We start from the raw sequence: 7,376 nt of genomic DNA, 5'->3' as shown, positions 1-7,376 counted from the left end.
CTTCTCTGTTGATCTGTCTGCACGAAGATAAACTCCAAAAACAAAAACAAACAAATAAAACCTAACTCAAACAACTGTTATATCCTTTTGTCATTTCTTCAGTTTTCAACTCACTGTACCAAAAGGATTATAAGAAATATGAAATATCATGGCATACCAAAATATTGTTCCCACACCAGGTGGGAACCAGGAGACTACATTTTCACAGAGAGAGGCCTTTAAGTGATAATAAAATGGAAGACATAGTTCCTCTCTTTAAAAAGAAAAAAAGAATCTAACAGTCATTAAACTTCTCAAATAATTTGCAGATACATCTATAGATTATTATTTTTTATTTTTTCAAGTAGAGTCACTTCCTTCAGAAAGTTATCCACAGCTGAAGCTGAAGAACGTTTGTCTGAATTCTTACCTCAGTCCTGTTTGAAATGAGGATGACTTTGAAAACAGAAGAATCCTCTGCATGAATGTCAAAATAATGCTTTGATTGAATATGCTTCCTGGCACCCATCTAATACGTACTCACTCAACTAACTTCAGAAGAGTAGGGATTGCATTGAGTCCCTTCTAACTCTACTAATCTTCAATACCTATTTCATAGAATTAGAGAATTTAGAGCCTAAACAAAGCTTCCTCTATTTCAACCCTATCAATTTACAGATACATAAACTAAGGTAGACTGGGAGACTTGCTCAAGGTTAAATAGCTTTCTATTAAAAGCAGAGTGAAAACTAGAATTCTCTGGCTATTTCTCTTTAATTTTCGAATATATAGTCGTCTTTTTAGTCCTGTCTGCTAACACCATGTAATAATCTTCCCGGGCTTTTGTACATAAAAATCATAAGATACAAGTTAACCATCATAAAACTATAAAATAATTCCATAACTCTAAATGCATCTATAAATCTTATTTTGAGTTCAATCATATACTATAGTAATAGACATAAATATGGATTTTTCCTAGAATATATTGTATTAAAAAATAACAGATACTTAAAATAAGCCAAATTTTAATCTAGATAGGAAACATTTCTCTATATTCCTTGAGATTTCTCTGTTCCTTTAAAACTATGACACATAAAAATGTTAGAACCATTTGGCAATAATTGCTGAAGATAGCCTATAACACATACTCTTATTTTTTACTTTTGTTTTGTCATACTTCTGTATTATGGTGAAATTCATTTGGTATGTATTCACAAGAGACAAACACAGAGAGGCAGAGACATAGGGGGAGAAGTAGGCTCCTTGCAGGGAACCTGATGTGAGACTTGATCCCAGGACTCTGGGATCACATCCTGAGTTGAAGGCAGACACAGCTGCTGAGCCACCCAGGCGTCCCTAACTTTCAACTTTAAAAGTCAGTTTATTAAAAAAAATAAAAAATAAAAAAATAAAAGTCAGTTTAATTTCCTTCTGATAAGACATAATTTTAAAAAAATTATGAAGGAAACACTAAGAAAAAATATAAAAACATGATTACTTCTATTTTAGCATGGTTTATTAAATATGAGGATAATTAAGAATGATTAAGTCCTATGAAAATGAATGTGAATAATTTTATCAGTGAACAAAAAACATTCACAGTACATCTGGGGTCAGTTTCTAGATATAAAAAAGTATATTAATAAAACATAACAGTGTATTATGTATGTATATACTTTTAATAAGCATATTTTAATGTTTCTTCCTTTAGATATTTATGAAAATAATAAAGGAAAAGAATCAAGTCATACTATTACCTCAAACATAAAGAAAAAGGAATTAAAGAGAAGAAGTACAAATTTTTACTCATGAGCTATAACTTCACTATTTCTGGGTTTACCCTACAGACTACATGGGCTATATACACTAGTCATGGCAGCCTCCTATTCACTAGCTAATGAAATTATTCTAGACCTTTCCATTTATAATTTCCATAGAGATTGTTCCTAATGTTTTAAGGACCTTTTAGTTTTATATTTTGAACTACTTTATTTATCTTACTCCATTTTTAATTAAGAGATTAAGCTCTGGACAAATCTGAAAATCCCATAGAAAATAGCTACTTTTAATGGAACTTTCTTGTAAGAATAGAAGTTAGATCAAATAGTGACAGAGCATCATATTCAGGGGATTGCAAATTGTATTTCACAGTCCTTGGACTCCTTTATTCAATGAGTAAAACTGATAAAAATCATTTTCTGAAGTACGTGGGACACTTGGCACTACATGGTTTGAAAACCATTGATTTAATTTAATCCAGTGGAACAGTGCTTCATAAATGGTATGTGGTGAAGTACTAAGTTTTTGTTTTAGCTTTATTTTCTTTGCTTCTCCTGTTTTTGCAAAATAAAATAAAAATGAACAAATACAAAAATTCAATGAAAACAAAGATATAAAAATTAAGTCCTCAATGTTCTAAATATTAGATTTAATAAATCTTACATAATATTTAAATCAATAAATCAGAAAAATATCACAGAATGAAAAAGGAAAATATTGTTTTTAAGGTTTTTTTTAAGATTATTTATTTGAGAGAGAGAAAGAGAGAGAGAGAGCACTGAGCATGGGGAAGACCAGAAGGAGAAGCAGTCTTCCTGCTGAGCAGAGAGCCCAATGTGGAGCTTCATCTCAGGATCCTAAAGATCATGACCTGAGCTGAAGGCAGGCATATAACAAACTGAGCCCCCCAGGTGCCCCAGAAAATATTTTTTTTAATTTTATGTGTAGATTATTGAAGGCATCCTGGTAGATGTATAATTTAGAAAACTGTTCTTACATACATAACATTTTGTTGCTAGGAGTGAAATAAGGATTCTGAGTGTGAATATCTATACATTTACATTGAACAAACATATCCCCAGTTTCTTTACCTATCTTGTTAGTTTAGTGACAAACTCAGGACTGCAGAACATGTTTGGGGTAACCCCAATCCAAAAGACAGTTATTTGTTGGTATCCAGCATCTATACTCTCTCCCCAGTTTCCCACTGAGACTTCCTTTGGAGAACAAGCATTCTCTCATATTAAAGTCAACTTATAGTTTAGGTAGAATTGGCTCCTTGTCTAAACATTTATTTGGCCTAAATAAAGCAGTGTAATTCCTTATCTTATACATCAGTGTTGGTTCAAGCTTATGTGCTTGACTTAGCTGGCCCAATCAAAATAAAACTCAGAATCTTTTTTTTTTTAATTTTGTAATAGTTAAGGGATAAATACTCTGTTAGCATGAATACAAAAATGTGGCCCTAGAAGGTATGGCACTAGAAAGAGAAGTGGCCTTAGAATGGAACTGTGAATGCAAAAGGCAGAGAAGGGAGCTAGAAAGGCATTGGGTCACCAATATAATTCACCATCATTAAAAATGCATGATAAGGAAACTGCAGTCTTTGGCAAAAGTACATAAAAGGTAGATAGTACATACATTTATGTGGCTGTCTAGAATATGGAATAGGAAGGAGAATGGAAATGAAAAAATGGGCTAAATGGGAACAATTATTAGATGGGACTTAAACACGGAAACAAATGTGATGAACTGATATCTTCAGGGCCTACTGTCATGTATAACTCTACCTATGCCTATATCCACATCTTTATCCATGTATACGACTCTTTAAAAAGTTGTATTCTTGTTGACATTGGTGAGCAACTGGGTCAAACCAACTTTGAAACATCCTGGTTGTGGAAAATACAAAGAGTCTGCAAATAGCATAACCTGTCTGCTACTGTTCTGTACTTTAGTTCATTTTATAACTCCAAGGGAAAAACTTAAATTTCACTTCTACAGTTGGTATTCACTTATATTCACCACACATTTATTAAGTTGTTCTTCATTCCCCCCAGTTTTTAAAATTTATGATCATTGTATTTCTTCCAGAAATATAGCTTTTAAAATATTCTTTAAGAGGTCTATGGATGGCAAAATCTCTCCACTTTTCTGAAAGTAAATTTGCTGTTGCTCTATTATGAAATCTAATTAAGTTCTAAGTGGAAAGTCATGTTTTTTCATAAAATTAATATATGTATGTTACATATAATACATATGTGTGTATTATCCCACTGAGAAGAAAACAGCAGTAAACATTTTATTGGAAGACACCGTATCATCTTTCTTCCCTACCCCTTCACCCCTACCCTCTGCCACTTGTTGGTCTCTAGATTTCTTCTTTTTCTTCTTGGATATGTGGTTTTATTCTCATGTGCTAGGGGTGGATTTATTCTCATGCATCCTTCACAAGTTTGGTTGGATCTATGGATCAGAATCTCAGGTTTTGAAAACATTTCAAATCTTACTTCTTTAAATGTCTTTCTGATGAAATTTTTCTTTTTTTTTAAGATTTATTTATTTGAAAGAGAGAGAGCTTGGCGGGGGGGGGGGGCAAGGGAGACAGAGGGATAATCTTCAGCAGACTCTGCACTAAGCATGGAGCCCAACATGGGTCTCGGTCTCATGACCCTTAGATCATGACTTGAGCCGAAACCAAGTTCCAGTCTTAAACGACTGCACCACCCAGGTGACCCAAGATGACTTTTTTTTTCTTTTGCTTTTTCTATAGCATTCTGATTAGATATACTAATAATATAGCCATTGTCTTCCCAGTTCTGTAAATTGAGCATAGGGAGGTGCTTTTTCCTTTCAAACAGGTACTTTGGGTAAGTACTGGCTTCAGACTTCAATGTTTAACAAACTACCACAAAATGTACACTATGCAGAGGTTAAAACAAAGTGAAATCTTGAACATAGATAATCTATTGAACTGGACAAACAAATTTCAGTTTTCATAGGTTCAAATTTTGTAAAGGTAACATTTGGAGATGTGGTCAGAGTACCAGGTAACCATAATGCTAGAAATGAAAATTCCTCTTTTTCGCATTTAAGACACTTAAAATGACATGTAATTATTTAAATGTATATGTGCACACTTACATTTTTGAAAGAGAAATGTGATGTGTGCTATTTCAAAGTAAACTCATTTTGGTTTACATTCTCTATGAGTCTGAGTGAGTCTCTTAGAGACTGTATATGGCCAGCTGCCTGCTTACTACTTTCATTTAAATCTAGCTCTAAGTTATTTCCCTTTATATGTGGATATGTACACACATACAAACACACATACCTACACTATGTCCCTTGAAGAGGTTTAAAAATTTACTTTTTAGTAAAATTTATAATGCTGCCAATAAGAATGAACATGTCAAGGAAAGCAATAGTTCTTAGCATAAAATGAAATTGGATGCAATATTAAAAGTTGCTATAGCTTAGATCAATGACATTAAAATGTTTTTGAGGGGATCCTTGGGTGGCTCAGGGGTTAAGCACCTGCCTTCCACCTGAGTGGTGATCCTGGAGATCCCGGGATCGAGTCCCCATGTCGGGCTTCCTGTGTGGTGTCTGCTTCTCCCTCTGCCTGTGTCTCTGCCTCTCTCTCTCTCCGTGTCTCTCATGAATAAATGAATGGAATCTTAAAAAAAATAAATAAAATGTTGTTGAGGTGATAGAGAAGTACAAAATTTTAGGGAGAGAGAAAATGGTGGTGAGCAAAATGAGCATTTTCCATAATGTGTATGTTTACTCCTTGCTTTACTTTTTAGAATCTAAAGCAAGGGATCCCTGGGTGGCGCAGCGGTTTGGCGCCTGCCTTTGGCCCAGGGCGTGATCCTGGAGACCCGGGATCGAATCCCACGTCGGGCTCCCGGTGCATGGAGCCTGCTTCTCCCTCTGCCTGTGTCTCTGCCTCTCTCTCTCTCTCTGTGTGACTATCATAAATAAATAAAAATTAAAAAAAAATATATTAGAATCTAAAGCAAACTTGGAAAAAGAGAATGGAGTTTGAAAATGAGAAAGAGACATGGATGCATTAAAAAATCTTATTTATGACATTTTCTGTTTTGTAGAAGTTTAAAATTACTGAGGTATTTATTCTATTTTAAAATATGAGGTGAATTTATACTATAACAAAAATAGTTTAATTCCACAAATCACTGTTTGCCTCTGTGAATAGTAGACATATGACCTCTTACTAAAAATAGGGTGAATAATCTTTTATCTTACTTTGGTAGGTATGTGTGTGTGCACATATGGTTTTGTACATTTATGTTTTTGGTTGTTTTCTTGGGTTAAAGCAAATACACATATAAATGGGCTTTATATAACTACTTATCCTAATGTAGGTTATAATAATTATAAGTAGATGGGATTTTAAACTAAATCTAAAACTTACCCACCTATCATAGTTAATACCAAATTTGTTGATGCAATAATACAGTTCTCCTTACACAATCATATTCTTTGGGGGTTTGAGGATTAAAGTTACCTTCTCTGAGTCTATTTTAAAAATATATGGCTTTAGCAAATTAAATCCAGGATCCTCTACTGTCAGTTTAACATATAGCTCACATTGTCTCACAATGTGAAGTTTGCTCATCCAAAGCAGAATGTGATGTAGAGAATGATGAGTTTTTAGATTATTTGTTGACAGAAATGTGACATGCTGGAAATGAATCTGCTTTATGTAGCCAATAGTATTCAACTGATGTTCAATGAAATTTAGGCCATCAGAAAAGATACTGAAGTCATTAGTAAATGAATTGAACTTGACAGTTTCATATATACACTGCTCTAACTGTATCTAGATAGAAATGGCTTTAGCAGATAAAAGTTATTATTTTAAAACTTGAACATATCCTTCTTTCTCAGGTGTGGATAGCCAGAATATAAATTGTTGTGCTATGACTAATATGTAAAATGAATGCAATAGAGCTACATAAAACTGCATAAGAAAATTATTCAAAAAGATAATCTAGGGATCCCTGGGTGGCTCAGCAACTTAGCGCCTGCCTTTGGCCCAGGGCTTGATCCTGGAGACCCAGGATCGAGTCCTGCATCGGGCTCCCTGCATGGAGACTGCTTCTCCCTCTGCCTGTGTCTCTGCCTCTTTCTCTCTCTCTCTCTCTCTCTGTGTATCTCATGAATAAATAAAATCTTTAAAACAAAAAAGCAAAAAAAAACAAAACAAAACAAAAAAGATAATCTACTCTTTGGTTCTATGAAGCCCTCAGTCATTATATACATTATCTAATATTTATCATATCCCAAAGTGTATGAATAAAGTCAAGAAATTATCTTTTCATCCCTTGATTTAAAAAGAACAATGGAAATAAAACTTACTTCATCATCTATGTGTTAATGATTCAACCTTAAAATTCATGATTCCATCATTGAATTTTTCAGGACGAGTATTTCTTTTTCATCATTCTCCAAAATTTATTTATATATGTTGAAGATATAATTTAGATAATTGCATTTGGTTAATGTATATCATTACCATTAAAACCATCCTTTTTTTATCTTTGTTGAAGAAACTGATTTATGGGAAGTAGGAATGTTTGGACTAATGT

The sequence above is a fragment of the Canis lupus genome, chromosome 17 (assembly GCF_048164855.1).
Source record: "Canis lupus baileyi chromosome 17, mCanLup2.hap1, whole genome shotgun sequence".
Lineage (NCBI taxonomy): Eukaryota > Metazoa > Chordata > Mammalia > Carnivora > Canidae > Canis > Canis lupus.
The sequence above is the reverse complement of the archived record's forward strand: the minus strand, read 5'-3'. Positions refer to the sequence as shown.